Raw genomic sequence first — 24,338 nt, forward strand, 5'->3', positions numbered from 1 at the left:
TTCCCACGTAGCAAACCAAGCAAAGGAATGCTCCTTGACGCCATTGTCACGGTATGAAACACACTGAAACATTTGCTTAAACTTGTCTGAAATAGAAGATTGAAGCAGTTTTAGGGATTGGAAATAACTATTCTTTCCGCTAGGAAATGGTTAGTACTATCTTGCTCTGGAAGCATCCCTTCGTTTGGGGATGTAGTAAGCCTGGGGACTGTGGCTGCCGCTCCTTGTGGCCACACCGTGTCCTGGCGGAGCTGCTCCAGTGTTTCAATCACCGTTTCTTTCTTCCTTGACTTGTGCGTTACACCGAGCCCCCAGTGTCAGGAGAGGAGGTCTTGCTTTGCCTGCTGTGTTTTACTAGGAGATGCCAATATCAACCTACATAAAAGGACTGTGATGTGTCCCAGAACCAGGTCACAAATGGGTGGGGATGGAAGGACCATGGTCAGGATGTGACCACGAGCACACCATATGCACAGCCTTCTGGTCCCCTCTGTGCACCGTGGCCAGAGAGGCCACCGCCAGATCTTCCTCTCTGTCAGTCTAGGCTGGACGGCAGTGAGTACAAACACAGCAAAATAAAAAGTCCTGGGGTGAGGGAATCCGCAAGTTTATTCAGATGTAGAGGGGGCATGTTTCTCTCTTCCTTGAACTGTTTTCACTATCAGGGAACCAGTAGATTGTGATGTGTCTCACACTTTATGAGACTGAGAACACGAAGCTTTGACAGGCTATTGTGTTTGCAGCCATGACAAATATCCTCTCTTCCGGGAGGCTAAGCACGCAAGGAATGCGGAGGCCTTCTGAGTCTCCGCTCTCTCAACCCTGCCAAGCCTCACACGCACGAACATGCATGCATAAGCATGTGCACACATGCACATGTCAGCCCTCCTCCCTTGGAGACCTCTGGCCTGGGGCGCACCAGTGGACCTGTCGGAGAAGCAGAGGAGACATAAGCCACTGTGGTTCTAACACTCGGAACAGGAGATGGAGGGCTGCAAGGCAGGAGCCCAGTCCTGTAGGGAAGAGTATAATGATGCTCGGTGGGGACTAGATGCTTGACTTCGCCATTAATTCACTTGTCCTTAGCTTTGCCACTGGAAAGTGATGAGATCGAACCACATACTTTCTCAGCCCTGTGACTGTCCCAGGAGAGATTCTCAGTAAAGGACTCCATTCCGCGTGATGTTATAGCAGATGTCCACTAGATGGCAGTGAAGACTTTTCTGAGTACCTGGTGTACTTGGTTTGAAGCAAGTTTGGGAAATCTGCATTTGATTCTGTTTAGTTGATAGGGATTGTCCTGGAGTGTGGGCATATAATGCAGAGAAGACATCACTCCCTTCAGATCATGAAATTTCCCACCCTGTCTCAGCCCAGAGGTGGGGCAGGAGAGAAAACCTGGAGACTTATGAAGGACAGGACTATCGTTAAGAAAGCCAAGGACAGTAGAGATTTCACAAAGAAAAAATTGGTCAAAAGGGTAGAAAGAAAGGAAGGAAAAGTAATATTCTACCACTATAGAATTAAAGGGTTTTTAAAAATTTAACTGACATTTGATAAGGCGATTCAGGGTTATCAAAAAATACCATTAATCAAGTGGTACCCACTTTCGGCTGGGTACTATTTGTGTGTCATTTCATTTAAACCTTTCATCAAATCTGCAAGTGAAGTATTTCTTTAGTTGAGACTGTTAGTGGTGAGTGACAAAAGCCAATCTAACTGGCTTATGCCAAAAGAGGGGAGGAAACCATTGGTTCACAAACTGAAAACTCTAAGATTAGCTTCAGGCATGGCTGGATCCAGGTGTCCAAACTATGTCACCAGAAATCTATTTTTCCCTTTTCTCTACTTTTTTCTATGCTGGTTTTATGTGTAAATAGATGCTCCTTGTGATGGCAAAGACAACCCCATCAGCTTCAGATTTGTTTTACTAGTTCATCAATCCCAGTGAAAATAGACTGGCACTTTTCAACCATTAAGAATCCCAGGATTTGTCCTGCTTGGATCACATGCCTATCCCTGAACCAATGACCTTGGGTAACCCAATTAAATCTACAAAAGCTGAGGGCAAAAGAGGATGGTTCCCCCAAAGGAGAATCAAGATGCTAGTTGTCAGAAGAGGGAAAACATATTGGGTCAGAAAAACAAGAGAAGTTCCTATGAAAGGAATTAAGCAAGTGGAGAGCTGGAAAAGCCAGGGTTTAAACCCAGATGTGCCCAATTCCAAACGCCTGACCACTAGGCCACTGGTAAGGCTCTCAGCGGAGACACCACGGCGCTGACAAAGTCTTGGGCAGGCGGGGAGGCTTGCTGAATGGAAGCTTTCTTGGGACAGAAAGCAGTGTTTGCTAAGGAGGGTGGTGGTGAAGAGGTGGAGACAGGCCAGGGATAATAAGAAATGAGATGATGGCTAGAGCTTCCCTTAAGGGGTAGAGGAAACAAACACCATTAGAGAGAGAGAGAACCTGGAACAGTTGGAGAGGAAGCAGATGCTCTCTGGGTCTCTCAAGAGTGTGGGCAGGGGAGCCCGAGTCCTTAGTGACAAAGCAGGGGATTGAAGGCATTTCCTCTGGGCCCGAGGTCTAATGAGAAAGGGCAAGCAGGTTGTGACTGGCTATGTGGGCATAGCGCCTTGCTTCAAAGTGATTAAAGCGATGCCACTAAAGCAGCAGCCACCAGTGGACATGTCGTGGGAGGCCCCACCATCACCAAGCAAACCCCGAGGCCCTGGAAGGAGAGGTGCTGTGGGCCTGGGACAGTGCCTCTGTGCCTACCAGGGGTCTTCCTGCCCACACACCTCTGCTCAGGCCACTCCCCTTATTTGGACCCTGCACTCTCGGACACCCTGCCCGGACCAAAATGCTACTCCTTCTAAGAAGCCTTCCCTGACTATCTCCCTCTTGGCCTTATCCTCATCCCTGGCTGGTCTCTTCTTTCTGTGAGCTTTTAGAAAACTTCTTAATGTTTATTTATTTTTGAGAGAAAGAGTATGAGCGGCGGAGGGAAGGGGCAGAGGGAAGGGGAGACACAGAATCCAGAGCAGGCTCCAGGCTCTGAGCTGTCAGCACAGAGCCCGATGCGGACTTGAACTCACAGACCGTGAGATCATGACTTGAGCTGAAGTCAGACGCTTAACCGACTGAGCCATCCAGGCACCTCTCTTTGAGCTTTTTAAATGCCCCCTACCCACAAGACCTAGCGTTTACTTCCTTCTGTCTTGTATTGTATTGCTTGTTCATATCTCCCATAGCCTTGACCAGTTTATAAGCTCTAGGAAAGCAAGACCACCCACACCCCCTACCAGCATTGCAGACCCCATGTTGACTGACTAGGTGAGTGAGGGAATGAATGAATGAATGACTGCTGGGATACACACCTGAGCTATAAGTTATGTGAGACCCATGGATTGCCTTGTAAGCTGCTGGGTGTCTGGGGCAGCCTGAAGAAAAACTGCTGAAGCCAATACTAGTCTCTCCTCCGCCCAGGGTAGGTGTGGGCTAGGGGTTGGGAAGAAGAAAGCCAGGAGAGAAATCCAGTGGGTTCCCCAAAAGGCAAAGTAGTGCAGGGAAATAAGGATGGTCTCTGTGCCGATAACCCCAAGAGCTAAGAGAGGTGTTGAAATAAGAGGAAGCTTTCTCCCCTGGTGCTTTGACAAACATTAAGAGGCAAGCGTCTTAAAATGCATCCCTTCTCAAGATGATGTAAACTGAAAGGCCCCTGAGAAGCTTCTTGACTGAGGCTTATTCTTCACCTTGAATTTAACCAGCTGGAATCCTTTTGAAGTGAAGAAATTACCTTTAAGTGGGGAATGCGCGTTGCATTAGAGAGAAGGAACAAGGAGTCCTGGTGTCCCTCAGGTTTCCAGGCAGGCTCGGCTCCTCCCTCCTTTCCAGAAAGCAGGTGACTCTGAGTACCCTCTTACTGCATGGGGCAGGCATATCCCCCCCACCTGGGGCCTGTAGGGTCTGTGTTACTGCCTCCTGAGGGCCACCTCCTCGCCCTCATGGGCCCAAAGTGCACACACAAGTATGGACACGTGTGGCAGAGTCACAGACTCTCCTTGCTGTAAGAGACCTCGGAGCTAAGTAGTCCACTTCCCATCCTTCTCTTTACACACAGAGCAGAAAAATAGGGGCTGCTGGTCACAAAATGATTAGTGGAGGAGGGACATGAGGCTCCTGACACTCAGAGGCATGTTGGGTAGAGCAGCCCATAAGGGATGGGGCAGGCTCTCTCCTTCAGGGAAGGAAGGGGCAGAGGAGGAGAATGCATACATGCAGGGGATGGCCAGGCGCAATTCAGTCTTAGGAAAATGAAGCGATTCACTTAACAAATATCTATGGAACACACAGACACCATGGTAATACCTCAAAGCCAAAAACACAAGGCTTCACCATGGAGCAAACAGCCTATGTTGGGAGACAGACAGAGTCACGTGATGTCAGCGTTGCGGTACATGAGCTTCAGTTACCATGAGGACCAGGTGGAGCAGCCAAGTTGAGTCAGTCAGGGGAGGCTTCCAGGAGGAGGTACCCAGAGCTGAACTGCAGACAGTGAACAGGCAGGGCATGAAGGGGAGCCCCCAGATGGCCGGATGGGGGAGGAGGCTCAGGAGAGGACAGGGCCACTATGTGAGAGGCCACAGACTGCCCAGGTGTGGAGTCTGGATTTTTATCTTGAAGCCAGGCTGGGGAGGGCCTGGTGAATGTGATTGGATTAGCGATTCAGGACAGTCAGTCTGGCAGCACAGATGGAAGAATGGAAGAAAGAGGAGGTTGAAGGCAGGGAGAGCACCCTGCTAAAGCACTCGGTGTAAGTGAGGGCATGAACTGTGGTATGGATTTGAGAGATGTGAAGAAGTACAATCCATAGGGGTTGGTGACTGAGGAGGAGTGGGGATCGTGGCAGAGGGAGGGCTGGTGTGACCCTTGGGTTTCTGTGATGGCCAGGCGGGTGAGCAAGGGTGAGGCTTAGCATATAACTCATCCTCCAAAACAAGATGCTCTGGGGAGTGAAGGGAAATGTGGTTAATAATTACCGGGATGACAAGTGTGGTAAGGCACTGTCTCATTATTATGGCTTCCACCAAGGGACACAAGAGAAGAACTAGATCTACAGGGACACAGGCCAGTGGCAGAGACTGTGCAGGCGCTGAATCTGAGAACCCTGAGGGCACCCAGAAGCAGCTGCCTGCTGAGCCCGCTGGGAAGTGAAGGCAGGGCTGGAGGCCTCTAACTGGGTCCTCAGTGTTAGGGGGCAGGGGGTGGAATCTTGGAGGTGGTGGGACTCACTCGGGGGAGGACATGGAGTGGTCAGCTACAGCCAGCTTGCAGAGGTCAGGTCAGACAGACAACAGAAAAAGTGCATCTGACCTAACCCGGCCAACTATTGGGGAGCCCTGGCAGGGAGGGAAGACTGAACGAGGAGAGGACATGGAGGTGTGAGGCCACACACCCCTAGAAGTTTTCAGGGAAGACAAGGGGCGCCAAGAGGGAAGGAGCCAGTGGAAAGGGCAATGCCCCCAAACAGCAGAAATTGGAGATCATGGGCCCATCGGAGAAGTTCACATCCAAGAAGGAGAACCACAGGGATGGTGAAGGTTAAATAAAGAGAATGAGACATCCAAGTTCCTCAGAGGCCAAGGGTGGGAACCAGAGTAGAAGCTTCCGAGGCCCTAGGCCTCAGCACGCAGGTGAGCAGGAAGAGGAGGAGAGATAGTTGTGCTCACTGCACCTCAGGAGGGGTGAGGGGTCTCCCCGGCTGCTGGACCTGTGAGCTGGAGCACAGGCAGCAGAGCCCCTCACACAGAGATGAGATGCTATCTGGGGGCCAGAAGGGCTTAGAGTGTGAATGTGAGTAAGTGCACTTTGTGAGCATTCCAGACAGAGGTCAGGTGCAGCGCCAGACAGGCAGGAATGGAAAGGGGTGGCTTCCAGGCTCAGACTCCTGGGGAAGCAGCCGCAGGGCCAGGCTGGGGAGAGCCATTGGGATTTGGCAAATTCCCTGGCACTGATCCTGAGGATGGAGAGAAGAGTTTTAGAACAGGGGCCTGGGAACAGACAGTAAATCCAGGACAAGGTGGGGGGGGGGGGTTCAGCAGTTCACTGAGTGATGATTTAGGGGAGAATTCACGACCTGCAACCTTAACCCAATGCCTAACTTGTGATGTAAGCTTAGCAAATGGTATCAGTTGTCGTTGTAAGAGACAGATTTATAGTCTGAAGAGTACAAGCTATGGAAGGAGGCCTGTGTGGGTTTGAGGCTCAGAGGCAGGGAGGGGGACTGATAGGCAGAGCAAGACCTGGGAAAGCAGGTGAGGAGGGCACCCAGTGCCCAGCCGAGGATGCGTGCACGAAGGAGAACCTGCTCACATGTCACTTTATCCTTTGTCCCTGGACAAAGTCTGCTAAAATCACCCAGGCCTCTCGGCCACCTACTGTGGTGATGCCATTGGCCACAACAGGACCCAGGGAAAGGGAGGCAATGCTAATCACCATTTCTAACCCTTGCAGTCAGATTTTGAAGTTTCAGAGGAACTTCTTATGTAGGATTTCACAGGATCCTCCTAACAATGTTGGGGGTTGGGCAGAGTAGGGATTATCCCTATAATTGCAGATGAGGGGCCCTCCCAAGGTCACGCTTGCCAAAGTCAGGAAGGGGAAGGATCAGCCTTGGATCCTTTCCAGTCCACTGACTTTAAGCTACATAGTTTTGCCTCTGGACTCCATCCTGTTACTTGAAAACTGATGGAGTTCTAGGTAGCTTCCTGCATCAGCATCCTTGCTGCAAACATTTTTGCAGCACAACTAATTGGGTATAAGGCAATTTTGCTGCAAAAACTAAACTCATGAAAAATAAAAGAGCGACATTCATTAAAAATGACATAATGAAAATGAAAAATGAGTAACAAAATCAAAAATACTTTATTCTGAAACATAAAATAGTTGAATATACTCAAAAGGAATAGTGTAGCTTCATGGCACTCTACACAAATAACTGATTTTGCAGATTGTACCTATGTACTTGTCTTCGAGGTCTTTCATTCATCGTATTATACACGATTTTCTTTGTTGATTTGTCTCCTTTTTCAGCATCACACTTTCTTTTTTCACTAAAATGTCTGCCTGCATTGGGAAGGGTATCAGTTTCCAAATACCAGGATGTACATCTGTATCTGAGCTTTGCACCGCACAGTGACCGTCTTCTACGGTGCTGTTCTTGGCATCTGGTCACACGTGCGCTGATCGACTTTCCAAAGTTCTGTGAGAAACGTGGGTTGGAAACTCTGCGTCACTGTACAGACCGCCGTGAGGGCTAAGATTATAGAGTATAAAATGAAGAAATGAAACCAGACTGTCAAACAAACCAAACTGTCAGGCAGCTCCTTTTCACCGTCTTTTACGGCAAAATTGCCTTACGGCCAACTACTTATGCGGCAAAGATGTTTGCGGCAGAGACGCTCTCGTGGCGAAAACGCACGACGCGGCCACCGATGTGCACGCGGCGCGCGGGGTGCCCCTCACGCATCCGCTCGCTGCGGCGGGTCGTGGCGGGGACGTCCTCTCCGCCCTCCTGCGCCAGACACTGTTACAGGAGCCGCGCAGCCGAGCGAAAACGCATCCCGTCGAGCACCTCCTGAAAGTAAGACTGTGAACGGTTCTCATTGTAAGGAAGAACTTGAGACACTCGTATGGTGATATTTTGCACCTGGGCGGCTTCATAGGAAGCTTCTTGGCCTTGACCTTGATTTCCAGTCCTCTTTAACCCCTCTGCCCCCCACACACCCGGGGGTTGCAGAACCTATGGTCAGACCTGAACCTGACCCTCCCCAGCTTTTTAATCAAGCCGCCTTGTCCCAGTCCCCAGTGGTGCTGCTCCACGCACAGGCAAACGGGGTGTTTGCTCCGCGGTTGGGCATCTGATGTCGGCTGAAAGCTTCCAGTCAAGTATGGGGAAACAGGTTCCAGATGTTTTTCAGATCAAATAATGTTTCTTTGAAAAACAAAAACAAAACAAAACAAAAAAACAACTTTGTGGGCCGCTCCTCAGAGGGGGCTTGTGGGATCTGAAAGGAGAGTTCACTGGGTTTGCATCCTGGTTTTAAACAAAGTCATTCCGCAAGTGTCTGTGTGGGCTCTTGGCGTGTGTGCGATCTGCTCAGAGCCAACCATTAGGGGTGTGGGCAGAGGCTTCTTGGATTGTAAAATAGCTGCCTGTCCCTGGTTGGAGCCATTTGGAGGGACAGATTCTCAAATTTTGAAGGTACAATGACTTGTTGCCTGCTCTCACTGGAGAGAAAAGACGGTGGCCTAAAGAGGAGGTCCGGGAAGGGTTTTGAGGATATTTGAATGAGTGATGATGTTGTTTGCTGACACTTGCGGACTTAGCGTCTGAGGGAGGGAAGGAGATTGAAGATCCTCTGCTGGGTGAAGCAGCTGCCAGGATGAATGAAGTCCCCTCACTGTGGGCATGTGCCTAAGGCTGCGGCTGGGGGCCACCATGTGGACTTTGAGGTATCTCACTCTCTTACCAGTGTACCCACTATGCTGGACAGTTTTAGGTTCACAGCAAAATTGAGTGGAAAGTACAGAGATTTCCTGTATGCCCCTAGACCCCACACAGCCGTCCTTCACTATGAACATCCCCCACCAGAGTGGGACATCTGTTAGAGCTGATGAACCCATGTGTCTATATCACCCAGAGTCCAGAGTATACTTTAGGGTTCCCTCTTGATGTTATACATAGTATGGGCTTGGACAGATGTATAATGACATGTGTCTATCATTATAGTATCATATACAGTAGTTTCACCGTTCTAAAAATTCTCTATGCTCCACCTCCTCATCTCCCAACCCCTGGAAACTACTGATCTTTTTGCTGTCTGCATAGTTTTTGCCTTTTCCAGAATGTCATAGTTGGAATCCTACAGTACGAAGTCTTTTTGGATTAACAGAGAGCCTAGACTCCCGCTTGGGCCTCCTGACTCCAGGGCTAGCACATGTTTCACCATTCAAAGGTTTGGTAGTCACACCGTCCATCCTTGCTCCAGCCAGTGGCCAATTTTCCTGTGGCTTAGCTTCCCTTTTGGGAATTGTGCTCAACTTGATGTTTCTACTAAGACTTTGGAGTGAGTGGGATCCCCTCACTCCTGCCCCTGCTGTCAACTTGGGTGTTCCCACCATTCGGTTTCTTGTCTGTGTAACTGGAATGTAAACCCTCTGACGGCAGATACCTTTGTATGCTTGGGGACGGCAAGAAATAGGCAGTTTTTGTGCAGGGAGATCTGTACTATGATACGGAGCTGTGTGCAGCATGCAGGCAGGGGACGGGGCTGGGGATGTCTCTTGGTAACAAGAGTATACGCGTTCCAGTTTTCAAAGCACTTGGCCTTGTCATGACATCTGCTATCTCCGATCAGTCCCGAGGTGGGCCAGGCAGGTGTCTCTGCCTGCACTGGGGATCTTTGGCTCAGGGTTAGCCGGAGAAGGCAGATGTTCAGCCTTAGAGCCCAGCACCCATCTACTCATCGCCTCGCACCCCATTTGAGTCTCCTTACAGCCTTGTGGATGTTAGCTTGCCCCAGGGCACGGATGTGTTCAGTGGAGTGATAAAGCTCGGACTCCGGTCCCTGGCTCCTGTACTGTCCTCTCCTTTCCTGCACCCCAGCATCCCTATCGGCCCCAAACATTTACTGCATGGCCACATTTACTGACTGTTTCCCACGTGGTCAGGCTCTGTGCTAAGTGCTCCACGAGCATTGTTGCACTCAAGCCCTACAGCTACCTAGCACAGTAGGGGTGATTACCTTCATTTTACAGGAGGAAACGGAGGCACAGAAAGATTCCAGAGCTCATGAGTGACAGAGTCAGGATTTGAACCCAGGGCTGTATAGGCTCCAAAGCTCATCCCCCTGAGAATAGCAGTATGCCCCAAATGGCCTGAGCTATTTCCCAACTGCTACTGCAGCCATCCAGCTCCAGGTCCGGGGAAGAAGCTGGCGCCTAAGGCAAGAGGGGAAGGAGGAGGTAGTAGAGCTCCTCTTGTTCCATCACCTCCCTTTCCAAATGGGCCTTGAAATATCAAATGACTTAGCAGAAGGAGAGGTGGGGGTTGGAGCGTAGGGGGTGTGCACAAATCAGAGACCGTTGGGTTCTTCTCGGTCTCCAGGGCTGTACTGCTAACCTAAGGGAGATCCAGGGTGAGCCACCAGACATCTTGATTTCCAAGTCTTCCTTATTTCCATTGCAATCGGGGATGCAGAGGGCCCATGCTTGTGGCCTAGAGCACCAGACCTACCCCGGGCAAAGGCAGACTAGGCCCAGACGGGAGAAGTGAGGAGAGCTCCTAGTCACGGCTCTCCAGGCCCTGCGTTTGCCTCCTGCGGTCTCCTGGGGCTGCAGTTGCAAGAGCTGACACCAGAGGGAGATCGGTGACTGTCATCCCGCCCCAGGCAAGGAGAGCCCGCTCTCTGGCCAGGAAGGCATTGCCCTGGGTGGTCAGACAGTTGAGACCTACCCCGTAATAGAGACACAGAGGGTCCTGGATTTGGGTTGGCTGTGTGCGTCTCTGCACCCCTTGCCCCGTCTCTCCCTTTGCCGGGTGGTTGTGGAAATGCCCTTCTATTTAAATACATATATCCCTGGACCTGAATTCATTAAACCAGGGGCCACTAACTTGAAATGCCCTCAGGAGCCAGGCCCTGATTAGGTGGGTGAAACAGATAGTTGGAAGGAAAGGCTGACCCACTTACTCTGAGAATCCCCTCACATCCCACTTGGCATTAAAACAATTTTTACAGTTGTGCTGGTGGCTCTCTGCTCATCCCATTTTCCCTGACCTTCAGGGACTATGCAACTTCGTGAGTATGAATAGTCCGTTGGGAATGAGAATCCATGGGTGACAGAGCCATTCCTTTGGTTTAGAGAGCACTCGGAGAGCACTCGGAGTCTGAGGGATTGGTGAGAAGCAGCCAGGCTAGGCTTTGCATAGACCTTGTCTTCTATGCTAGCTCTGCTCTTCCTAACTCTGACCTTGGATCTTCTATCTAAGATTCCTTTTCCTTACCTTAAAATGGGTGTAAAGCCATTCTGGGCAAGACCCAGTGGCCAGTTCCCAATCCTAATCCTTCTTGTCTCCCCAGGAGCCCTTGACCCAGTTGGTCACTTCCTCCTCCTGGATACATCCCCTCCCCAACCCCCTGTGGGGACCCACACTCTCTGAATTTGCCTTCACGCTTCATGGTTCTTCACTTCTCAGTCTCCTTTGCTGGTTGCTCCTCCTCTCCCCAACCTCTTGGTGTAGGATATCCCAGGCCTCAGTGTTTGGACTTCTCATCTTTTTCTACACTTCTCCCTTGTGGTCTCATCCAAGGTCAGGACTTTAAATGTCTTCCCTATGACATTCTACTCACGTGGTCACTGAGGTATATCACAGACCCGTCAAACGCAACATATCCAACCCCAAGTGCCCACTGTCTACCCTCCCCCAAACCTGCTCCACCTACTGACTTTGCCATCTCAGCAAAGAACAACTCCAGACTTCTAGGCGTGTTGCCTGCTCTCCCATTATACATCCCACCCACCAGGAACCCGTCTTGGCTTTGCTTCCAGAATCTCTCCAGAAGCTGACCACTTCTCTTCTCCACAGTTAACACCCTGCCAGGACCACACCCTCTCTACATGAGCCATCACAACAGTCACCTAACTAGTCTCTTGGCCACCATGCCTGCCCCAGACCCCCAGTGTATTCTCATTGCAGCAGCCAGGATGAGCCTTTAAGTCTGCAGGTCAAAGAAAATAAAATAAATAAAATAAAATAAAATAAAATAAAAGAATAAAATAGAATAAATAAAATAGATAAAATAAATAAAATAAAATAAAATATAAAATAAATAAAATAAATAAAATAAAATAGTAAAGTAAAATAAATAAAATAAAATAAAAATAAAATAATAAAATTAATCTGCAGGTCACATCAGTTTACTCCTCTGCTTAAAATCTTCCATTTCTCCCCAATTCACCTGAGTAGGAGCCATAGTGTTCACAATGGCTTATAAAACCCTAGAATCTGGCCCATTTCTGCCTCTCTGACCTCATTTCTTACCATTTTTTGCCTTATTCACCCAGCTTCCTTTTTGTTTCTTGACCGTAACAGGCATGTCTTCAGGTCTTTCCACTCATATCTCTATGGCACACATCCTCACCTCCTTCACATCTTTGCTTCAAGGTCCTCTTCTCAAGGAGGCCTTCCCATCTCCCAGCCCTGGTACTCCTGGACCTCCTAGTCCCTCCCCACTTCTTTCTGTCATATTTATCACCTTCCAACCTACATATAATTTCTTCACTTATTGTGTTTTTTTGTTTCATCTATTCCCATTCCCACCCCACAGCTAGGATATAAGCTTCACAAGGACAGGAATCTTTGGTTTATTTACCGGTTTATTCTGTTCACTAGAAGACTCTCTGTCACGATAGGCGCCTAGTATTTGTTTAATGAAAGTTATTGAAATAAGGTTATGAGAGATCATGTATTTACAGCCTTCAGTGCTGACACAGGGAGCATTCAGTAAATGGTAGTGGTTATAATCTTCTCCAATGCCCAGGTGACTAGTGCAGCCTGAAACATGACAGCCGAGGCAGAGTGATAGCTGGAGGGTGTGAGATTCAAGATAGAGAGTTGCAGGTTTTATTTTTTTTTAAGGATTCTAAGGAGAGAAAATAGAGAGGTAGAGATGGAAGGGAAATATTTTATGCCTGGTTGAAAGGGAATAGATCTCCCAGGCTGGATACAGGGCTGTGCAGACAGTGGACACTCAGTAAACCTGTGGAATTAATGAACAAACCTCTTGCCTTGTTAGCACATGCAGAGTTGACTTCAGAAACTGAGCAAAGACCCTCAGTAAAAAGTTTTGGAGGCTGGATTAGAATAGGGATGACAGAAGGCAGTATTGCCTGGGGCCGGACCGAGGGGGCTGTCTGCAGTGGCATCTTCCCGATGCTGGCTGGAGGCTACCACCCTCTTGCTTAGGATGACACCGTTACGCCTGGTACTTACCAACTCTTGGGCCCTTGGGATGCCGGACAGAAGATACAGTCCATATCTCTGGGGAGCTGAAGTCCCAGGCTCCTTCTCTCAGTCCCTCTTCATGACAACTTGGTATTCGATGATATGCAATGCCAGCAAAACTGCCTTTAGCTCCTCATCTTGCAAGTAGAGTGATGGTTAATTTCAGGTTTGGAATCCAGTCTCTTGATTTTTCACGTGCTAAGACTGGAGCTGCTCACCAGCTCTTCCTACATCTGGCTCTCCCCATCCTCCACCTCCCCCATCTCAGATGGGAAACATAGCCACGTGAGGTGCACCTTTTTCAGCGTGTAATCGTGGAACAGCTATTTCCCTCTCTCTGTTCATTTCTTCCATTCAGTAGCAAAAACCCTGGGGCCCCATGGAAAGGTGCCTGCCAGGCTGAGAGCTCCTGAAAGGCAGGAGTGGCAGACAAGTCAATTCCTGTATCTCCCTGGCAACCATCTCTGACCCAACTCCAGCCTTAGGACCATTAGACAAGCAAATGCAGAACACCACCTCTACGTGAAACCCATGAGGTTTAGAGCAGTCAGTGTAAAACCCAGACCACACAGCCATAAAATAACTGGAAAAGCAACAGATAGGTAAATATTTATCTGATCTCAGAGTGGGGAAGGTCTGGCAAAGCATAAAAATGAGATGACAAAATCATAAAGGAAAAGAAGGAGGGATGTGAGTTACAACAATATTTGAAACTTCTACACTTTAAAAATGCCGTAAACAAAATTAAAATCCAATGACAAACTGAGAGAACATATGTGCCACAAATATGGCAAAGGATTATTATCTTTATGCATAAGGAGCTCTTATAAATCAATGAGGAAAAGATGAATACCCCATAGAAATAGAGGCCAAAGATGGTAGTAGGTGATTATAGAAATAAGAAAATTCATTAAAAATGTATGGGGAATGCTTCAATTAAAGGACATGTAATTTTTATAAATAATATAGACTTCATTTAAAACCAACCAAATTTGAAGTTTGGTGGTATTTTTGTTTTTGTTTTCTTTTTTAAATAAGAGTGTACATTACAGGTAGAAGTACAGATTGCTTCAGCCTTTCTAGAGGGTGATTTAAAAATGCATATTAAAATCATGAGCATGTTCATTGTGTTTGAACAGTAATCTTAGTTCTATGAATTTATTCTAATCTTGTTACTTAATCAGAGACATACACACAAATTTATGTAAAAGGCTGTTCATTGTAGTATTATTTAAAATAGCAAAAGAAAAAAGGAAAACCACCTAAATGTTCAACAATAGATTGGTTAAATAGGATATGTTCCATCCATATGAAAGAGTACCGTGAAGCCATTAAAAGTCATGTTCTCAAAGAATATTTAAGGCTATCGGGAAATCTCACAATATATTTTTAAGTGGAAGAAACCAAATGATAAAACAGTAATTTCGCTAGAGTCCCAATTTTCAAAAATTATATCCTTTTATGCATGAAAAAAAGCTAGACGAATGGAGAATACATCAAAATGTTGACATTGGATCACCTCGAGTGGTGGGATTAAGGGTGATTTTTATTTTCTCCTTTACACTTGTCTGTAATTTCCATATGTTCTCCAATGAACATGTATTACTTTAATAATAAGAAAAAAATGCTATTTGGGGAGAAAAAGAGTGAATGCTAAGAGGAAAAGCTTCAGCTACCCAAATGGTCTGAGTGCTGGTTGCTGTGGAAACTGTAACTTTGAATTGCCCAACTTTTTGTGAATTACTTCTGTGCTCTGCAGGGTTAGTGCTAGGGAGGGATTCGGCGTTCCCCCAGTGTGGGCATGTGTCTAGGGAGGTGGTAAAAATGGAGCAGCCCTGCTTCAGGCAAGGGTCCCAAAGGAGAGGCTCTAGGTTTCATTCTGGCTTCCTGTCCCTTTTCAGGTGTCCTACAGGGGATGCCAGGGCACAAGCTACCTTGCACGCGCAATGGCCAGGAGCCACCAAAGAGTCCCTGCTTGCCTGCATAGGGTTCCCCACGCAGGAATATTTGGTGGTTCTCATGAATCAACCTTGCCCCACTCCCAGCCTGGTCTCTGAAGATGGGGCCCCAGCAGTGGTGTGGGGAGTAGGGCAAGTGGCTTTATTCTTCTTTTTGTGTTGATGATAAACATAGGGATGCAACTGAGGCCTGGGGACATTTTCCTTAAGTGGAGTGTCTAAAGAAAATCCCAATCCCAGCTTGAGCCTTGGCCACTTGCTATCTTGCCTGCCTTCCTTTTGCCACCTGGAGAGCAGCTTCTGCACGCAAGGGGAGACAAGGATGAAGCACTAGCCCTGGGGCCTTCCGGGAAGCTGAGAGGCTGGGTACCCTGAGTGCAAAGTCACTTCATATGCCTATTCTCGGAATGAATGTCTCGCTGCCATTTGTGAATCCTGTTCCGAGCTCTAGGGTGTGGAGAACTGGTTGATTTATAGATCGAGGCAGCCACAAGTTGGAATTTTAAAAAGCAATGTGTCCTTTGAGCAGGAGCCCGGGCTGGGGGCTTTGCAGGCTGTCGCTTTGTCCCAGAGACCAGATGGAACTTGTTTTTCTGTTCACTTGGGGGTTTAACCCTTCGTGCACTCCCTCCCCTACAGCCCCATTCAGGAGTCCCTGCCTTTGAGGCCAGGAGTCAGCCATGAGGGAGAATCCATGTATGTGAGCCTAAGTGACATTTATTGAAAATCTTTTCAATCCCCTGTCTTTGCCGGATCATTTTGTTTTATTTAGCATGCACTGACATGTGCCAGACACTCTTCTAAGCACTTTAGAAATATTAACTCATTTACTCTTCACAATCATTATGAGCCCTGCCTTAAAGATAGGTAAACTGAGGCACAGGTGGGCTTAAGCAACTTACCTAAAGCACACAGTTGGTGAGTGATGAAGCCAGGATTTGAAGCCCAGCTGTTTGGTTCCCAAATTTGTGTGTTTAATTACAAAATCATGGCTGCCTCTTAGATAGCAGGTAGATGAATCCTATTTGTAACAGTTCAGAGCTCCTGGGGTGATCTTCCTGCTTAAGCTGTGAGAGCATTAGAATCCAAGTCCCAGGTTTTGTACTGGAAAGATTGCTGCCATGCTGGGTTTGTCTGACCTGTAACCCTGGGGTCTTCTTCAGGCACATCGGGCTGCAAATCCCCATTTATAAGATCTTTGCAATGTCACAAGAAAAGTTCAAGGTTTCGTGCCCACCCCCACCCCACCCACAGCATGTGCAAACCCAGCGCTTGCCGGTGGAATCTGGGGTCCCTGACTTTGGATCCTGTCTTCTGGAAAAAACTTTGTGTCATATACAGCTTCCTCCAGCACGGGTCCTGGGGTCTGCCGGTAGCCAACTCTCTTTTCTCATTTATGGAGCACACCCCACAAGTCTCTTTGAACCTTTGGGAACATTGGAACCCTAATGCTTCCCAGGCAGAAGCTGCTCCTTTACCCTAAGGAAGTCAGCATGGTTCTTTGTCCCCTTTCTACACAGGCAGGATCTAGACAGAGACCAGAGCTGAGCACTCAACAGGGCCTAGGGCTAGCAACAGAGCTGCAGACAGAAGAGGGTGCCTGGGGCACCCAGGCTGCTTGGGAAGAGGCTCTTATGTAGCCTGGGGAGAAGCTAATAAGGCATCAGACCCTAAACAGAGCAGCGTGGGGTTTGTCATCATCACCAGAGTCCTAAGTGCATGTGGGACACTCTGCCTTCTGCCACGAGGTTACAGGGGCCCAGGGAACTTGTGATGGTCTATTAAGGAAGGATGTAGGGCGAACAATCATGTAAAACATAAAAATGGCAAACAATAACAGCACCCATGAGAGGGAGCTGTTCTTTCTAAGCTCATCTTCCAGACAATCACACCTTGTTCCTTTACGTACTCAGACTTATTTTAATCATGTTTTGTATGGCAGTGTTTCTAAAATCGGTTACACATGACCTCGCCTTCCTAAACAGTCTAATGAACATAATTTAACCTCTGTGAAATGACTCCATGTCATCATTGCGAACATCTGTCACAGATAGTGCCCTTGCTATGCACGGGCATGTATTCTCCGTGTCGGCAGGAGCTGGGGAGTGTGTTTGATCCAGCCCCCGCAGAGCGCTCCTGCACACCTGAGGCCAGCCCCCCCACTCCTTGCCATGGGCAGATCAAGCCTAGCCCTGATGGGAGATAGCCCCTGGTTATTAATCATCTAGGACAGGGAATTCGAACTCTGGCAGCTGCCTTAGTTCCTCTGTGGTGTTTTCTGTTCACAATACCTCTGGCACCAAATGTGTGGGTTTTTTCCATACCAACAACCAGTTCGTCAGCTCTCTGTCCGCCAACGTGGAGCCCTGCCTTTCAATTGGATTCTCACACTAACTACCTAGACTTAGTGTCAGACTCCTCCGGTTAAGGGCTCAGTCCCAAAGATCATCCCCCACTTCAGACGCAAGTCACAAGTATTGGGTGCCCAGAGTCCCCACGCTTCTCTCTGACTTGGCTAAATAATTGGGACTCCCCACTACACTCCCACTTTCAGGTTCCATAATTTGCTAGGACAGCTCACAGAACTCAGGAAAACAGTTTACTTATAATTACCAGTTTATTATAAAAGATACAACTTAAGGAACAGCCAAATGGAAGCGATACACAGGGCAAGTTATGAGGGGTGTTGTGTGAAGCTTCCGTGCCCTTTCTGGGAGCACCACTCTCACAACACCTCAACACGGTCACCAACATGGAGGCTCGCTGGACCCTTCTTTTGGGGGTTTTCATGGAGGTTTCATTTACAAAGCCAAGATTGATGAAATCTTTGGCCACTAGATCTCTAGCCCCACTCTTCTACACGAAGGTCTGGGGGTAAAGCCCAAAGTTCTAACCCTCTAATCATGCCTTGGTCTCTCTGGGACCAGCACCCATCTGGAAGCTATCTAGGGGGCCCCAACTGCCAGTCATCTCATTTGCATACAAAAGGCACTTATCACTCTGGAGGCTCCAAGACTCCTGGGAGCTGTGTGCCAGGAGCTGAGCACAATGACCACAGATAGGTCTGACAGTGCGGGGAGCGGGCGGGTGGTATTGCAGAGGACCTCAGCTGCATAGAGGCAGGCTGGACCACAAGGGGACACATCCCTTTCTAGGGGTCACAAGCTGCAGATTGACGACATGCTCCCTGCAAGTGCACAGGTAGCTCCGAGAGGGCAAAGAGAGTTGGTCAACTCGACAACTGAAAGCTCTGGTCCTAGAACTGTGCCAGCACATGGCGGGTATCAGATCCATACTGACTGATGATGCAGATGCTGAGCAAATGGCTGTTTTGCACCTGGTTTCCCGGTATCCTCTTCATCCGCCTGCCATTGGCTGTCATGGAGTCTTCAGAGAACACGTGACACATCTCTCATTTCACAGCAGTGCGGAGGATGAAGCCACTGTCTGTGTCTGGGCTCTGCCCTGACTGGGAGGGTGGAACAGTGCCTGGGACAGGGGCTCAGAAAAGGGTGATTGGATCTTGGGGGAACAGGAGTCAGAGCTGCCAGAGGTCCAGCTGCCCCACCCAGTGTGGAGATTCCTTTTCTGGAGCTAGGTCTGCTTTGGAAATACACGTTTTCTTTTCTTTTCAGAAGGAAGGCAGAATTATTAGTATTATTATCACTCACAAGCGATATCTGAGGGATCAAAGAAATGTGTAGGGTTATTTGCTCTACACAAAACCACCCAACACTGCTAAAATTATTATAAAAAATTGTTTTCCTCCTTTCGTCTGTCCTTTTACAACTGTTAAAGATGATTAGTATCTGACAACATGGGAAAGCTGATAAGCAAGTATGTCGGAATTATTTCTAAACCAAGAGTAAATAGGCGCAAAATGAGGATATGGATCAAGTGCCTGCATTTTTAACCTATGAGCCCCATGATGTATAAGATGCTTTGGGTATAGTTTTCCGATGTGAGGATCAGAAAAGCAGCATAGAAGAGTCATGGCAAGAGCTGTGGAGGTCTCAAAAGACAGATTTATGGTCAGGTTCCAGTTCTGTATCTAACTAGCTTGTTTCTCAGCCTCTTAGCCTCACCTCCTTTGTCATGAAAGTGGATAAGAATATCTGCGTTGAGAGGATTAAAGGGGAAGTGTACTCAAAGCACCCAGTCTCAGTGCAGAGCTTTTACCACAGTAGGTGCTCCCTAAATGCCAGTTCTCATCTTCCCTCCTACCTTTTCTGATGCTCAGCTGCGACTGGACACTGGGGCTGTGGGATAAGTGACCTCTGGATCAGTCGTTTCTATTTGTTCTCACAGTTAGAAAGCCTGTTGCAGGTTTCAGGTCCCTGATCCTTGTCTCAGTGGGGATCGTGACCCGCAATTTGCAGATGAGAAAGCCGAAGCAAAGAAAAGTTCAGGATCTTGCCCAAGGTCACACAGGCAGGTGGCACTAGAGCCCAAACTAGAAGCCAGGGTCTCCTCCTGTTGCCACTCACCTGGGAACTATAGGTGAGAAGGCTAAGCTCTTCACACTCTGAATTCCCTCCTGTGCCGTGCCTGCCATCCCAGGGTCCTTAAGTGGTTTCAGAAACATAAAACCCATGAAACCTCTTTGAAAAATTAAGAGCAGTACCCACGTGAATTCTGCCATTTTTATGCATTATTTTAATCCTTCTCCAATAACACTAGGTAGATGGGATGCCTGACACCCCCCCCCCAGTCCCCATCCCTGAAGGGAAAAAAGGAACCAGGACCAGAGCTGCTTTTCCCAGAGGGGCTGCTCAGCAGCCACCATACTAACTGGGTGAGTTGCAGGTGCCAGGAACTCAGCATCAGGCCCCAAACCGCAGGGTGCGTGCAGAGAGCCTTCCAGAGTGGAAAGCTAACAGACATATTTTTCACCACTTCCTCACCCAGGCTCTGGCCTTTCAGAATGAAGGATTTGGAAGGCCCAGCTGCCTCCTATAAGCTCTTCAGGCTACTCAGAGAAACAGGCTCCCCGCTCTCCCTGCCACTCCAGGACCGAGGCTCCCAGAACGTCCTCAGGTTGGGGAATGATGAGGCAGGGGGCTTGATGGCCAGATGTCCAGCAGGCCTTGGCTCCCTAGGTCTGGGTCTGGCTTGCTTAGGGCAGCTCTCCCACCTCCAGAAAGCAGGGCATGATAAGAGCTCACTCTACACATCAGGCACTGTCTTACGTTCTTTGTGTGTTATTAATCTTGAATCTTCACAAGAATGCTGCAAACTAGATGCTATTATTACAGCCATTTTCCAGCCAAGGAAACAGGTGTGCAGCTTGCCCTAGCTAGTGAGTTTCAGAGCCAGCCCTGCAGCCCAGGTGATGTGGCTTTGGTGGCCAGGTATTAACCGCCACACTATACCGCTTATCTAGAACAATGGACTTTAATGCATCAAGCCACATTTCCTTGGAAACATCCACAGCACGGTCTAGCAAAGGGAGATATGGGTTCAGTTTCCCTGTCTAGTCCTGTTTCCATGGTGAGGGCCATCCCTCTCTGCCTTCCTGAGCTCCTCCCCTCTGGGGAGTAAGGGAGCCTCCTCAGGGCTCAGCCCCTCAAAATTCACCTCTTGATTACCCACAGAGCTCTCCAGCCTGTCCTGCCCTCTGTTCTGACTGGTTGTATTTCAACCACAAATTTTCTCTGATGAGTGAGTCTCATATACGCCAGACCCTTGAAAAAGACTTAGTGACTCCGGGAGAGAAAGAAAAGGGACAGTAAGGAACTAGAAGACATCCCAAGGGCCAATCCTACTTCTTCCTGGGGAGGCAGAGAGTGAGAGAAACACCTGATTCCCTTGGGCAAGGACATCTATGGTTGTCTTTCAAAACTTACCCTAAACCAAAGGTTAGAGAGAACTCTGTTTGAGATCCTTCATGATAGAGCTGTTTGATGGCTGGAAGGATAGAATTACCATTTTCTGAGAATGTATCTTTGTCTGCTCAGCCCTGCCATAACAAAATACCATAGACTGAGTGACTTAAAATACAGAAATTTATTCTCACAGTTCTGGAGACCAGAATTCCAGGATCAAGGTGCTAGCCTACTCAGTTTCTGGTGAGAGCTCTCTTGTCTTCTCTTGCGAACAGCTGCCTTATCTCTGTGTCTTTGTGTGAAAGAGACTCAGAGAGAGCTCCCTGGTGTCTCTTCTTATAAGGGCACTAATCACATAATGAGGTCCCCACCCTCATGGCCTTATCTAAACTATATTAACTCCTAGGGTCCCCATCTCCAAATTAGAGGTTAGGGCTTCAACACACGAATGGGGAGCAGGAAATATAAACATTCAGTCCATAGTAGATGGGAAAGACTGAAGGAAGAGTAAGTTTAGGGGGTGTGTGTAAGAACCCAGGTGGTCTGATCTGAACATGCTGAGAGACATTGAGTGAGTGTTTATATATGAGTTTGATGTTCAAGACAGAGGCCCAATCTGGAGATAGAAATGGATCTGAAAGTCTACCTCTCCAAGCCACAATCTTCTCAACTATAGATCAAGATTAATAACACGCATCTCATAGGGTTGTTGGAAGGTTTTAGTAAGAAAAACAAAATACTTGGTGATATTTTATGCATATTTAAACCAGAGAGCTAATACTTGAGAGTCAAGTGGCTATGATATCCCTGGCTAAAATTATGGCATAGACAGCTTGTCTTTGGTACCTTGACCCTCCACACACTGTGTCCTTTACCACATGTCTTTTCCCCTTGAACATGGCAGCATCCTCTATCTTCTCTGCCCTCCCCCCTTGCGTCTATGTCTGCTCTTCTCAAACACATCACATCCCAGTGTGGTGACTGATAGCAGCTTAAAGTGTTATCTGCCCCAGGGGACTTTGCAAGCTAAGAAACTGAACAGTCTTAAACTAAAAGAAGAAGGAGAATAAAAAAGGAAGAACAAGGAGGAGGAGGAGGAAAAAAGCTATATTTTTTCAATTAGCAGAAAAAAATACAGAATTTACTCAATTTTAAGTTGTTTCCCATACTTAAATCTTTATTAAATCGTTCCCTTTTTATATCAATGTCTACATTAAGCTTTAGTATATTAAAATACATACTTATATATAAATATATATTAGTATATTTAGTTCATTGGGGTATTTGATTTAGCTATGTATATATTTATATCTATCTATCTATACAGATCTCTATATATACATATATCTAATTTTACATATATATTAAATTATATATATATATAAAGAGAAAAAGGGAAAAAACATATACTATGCATCAATTTAAGTTTAAGTTACTATGCTAAAGAAAAGTGACACTAATTGTGGATTGGGGGGCTTTATATATCTGGTGGCAAGATGGTTGAGGCATTTCACACCTCTGAAATTCTACCTCATCATAAACTGTCACTTCCTAATCTTTGTGTAATGCTAGTTCTACCAGTGAACACATTATGTTGGAAAAGTCTTATTAATTTCTGAGCCTCAGCTTGAATAAGAATAGAGAGGCCATGAACAAGTGTGGGGAATAAGACATGAAATGGGTGATGTGGTTCTTAGGTATCCAGAGCTAGAAAAATCTCACTGGGCAAAATGTCAGGGAAGTTGGTGTAGGAGTGCACCTGAGTCAGCCCCAAGAAATCCATAGTGGGAGGGGTGGAAAGAAACTGGTCATTTGGATGATAGAGGCAGATCAGGGGAGACTCAACTTAGACTGAGGGTGCTCTCAGCAAGCAGGATGGAACCCTGATAACACCCCCACTAACACTGCAGCCCTCATGTAAATAAGCCATTAGGTAAGAATTGATGGGTAAGCAGGGGCAAAATTCTCTTAAGGGTGTTGGCTCTGACCTGTGCACTGAGCTAGTTCAGACCTTCATTATACCATATTTGGGCTGTGACCATGGTTTTCTAAAACTCTTTTCCCAGATTAGCACATCTTCCTTCTCTGGCCTCCTGCATTACTTTACAGTGTTAGGGCATGATCTCACTCTCCATCTGGTTGTGTTGTTCTAGAAACCTATCTTATCTCCCTAACTACATTACCAGAAACTCTAAGGCAGAGTCTTAGACTGCACATCAGACCTGCCCAGGGCAGAGGGAACACTCACTAGGCAGTAACTGGGAGCTCAGGCAAGCGTGTTTGCATGAAGAAATGTGCCCATGGGGAGCAGGGCTCATGCCCCTAGGTTGGGCTCAGGGCTAGGTCTTATGCCCTAGGAGGCAATCTCACAAAAAAGGCAGAAGAACCTCTATCAAGGAAAACTAGAGAGGTTTCTGAAATGGAACTTAGGATGAACTTATCAACAAATTGGGCATAATAGGTGAAAGAATCAGTGAACTTGAAGATAGATGGAGAGAAATTATCTAAACACACATAAAGAAAGAAAAGAAGGGTAAGGGACACAACACAGCATCCAAGAATTGTGTGACAATAGAAAGGGGTTTAACCTACTTATAGTTGAAGTCCCAGAAATAAAATACAGAAAGAACAGGACGGAAGAAATATTTGAAGAGATGATGACCAAGAATTTTTCAAAAGTAATGAAAGGCAGCAAATCATAGATCCAAGAAACTCAGAACTGTAATCAGGATTTTAAAAAAACAAAACAACAAAACAGGGCTGTCTGGGTAGCTCAGTCATTAAAGCATCCAACTCTTGATTTCAGCTCAGGTTATGATCTCACAATTTTGTGAGTTTGAGCCCTGCATCAGACTCTGTGCTAACAAGTGTGGAACCTGCTTGGGATATTCCCTCTCTCTCTCTCTCTCTCTCTTCTCTCTCTCTCCCTCCCTCCCTCCTTTCTCCTTCTCTCTCTGCCACTTCCTTGATTGCACTCTCTCTGTCTCTCTCAAAATAAATAAATAAACTAAAAAAAAACCCCTACACATCTAGATGTATCGTGATAAAACTGTAGAAAACTCTACTGACTGAGCCAGCCAGGTGCCCCTCAATTTGAATTTTTAAAAAATATATTCCATCTTTCTTGGGATATTGAAGGATCTCCATATCTTCTTAAACATATGGAATGCAGTTATAATAACTTTTAATGTCTTTGTCTACTTCTATCATCTGTGTGATTTCTGGATCCGTTTCTGTTGATTGATCCTTGTGCTCATTATGGTTTCTATTTTTTGCTTCTTTGCATACGTGGTAATTTTTCTTTAGTTGCCAGACATCGTGAATTTTACTTTGTCACATGTGATATATTTTGTATTCTTAAAAATATTCTTGAGCTGTGTTCTGGGATGTAGTTAGGTTCATTGAAAACAGTCTGATCCTTCTAAGGCTTTTTTTTTAAGTTGGTTTCTTTTTTTTTTTTTTTTTAAGTTTATTTGTTTTTGAGAGAGAG

The 24,338-nt window shown here is 47.1% G+C and overlaps 1 protein-coding gene across 6 annotated transcripts in view; it reads left to right on the forward strand.

Moving 5' to 3' along the window:
* Positions 1-24,338, forward strand: part of PEBP4 (phosphatidylethanolamine binding protein 4) — a 213,954-nt gene that overhangs the window by 18,990 nt on the left and 170,626 nt on the right. The gene's annotated exons all lie outside the window — the stretch shown is intronic.

Source organism: Hyaena hyaena, unplaced genomic scaffold (assembly GCF_003009895.1).
Source record: "Hyaena hyaena isolate Hyena2069 unplaced genomic scaffold, ASM300989v1 scaffold_230, whole genome shotgun sequence".
Taxonomy (NCBI): Eukaryota; Metazoa; Chordata; class Mammalia; order Carnivora; family Hyaenidae; genus Hyaena; species Hyaena hyaena.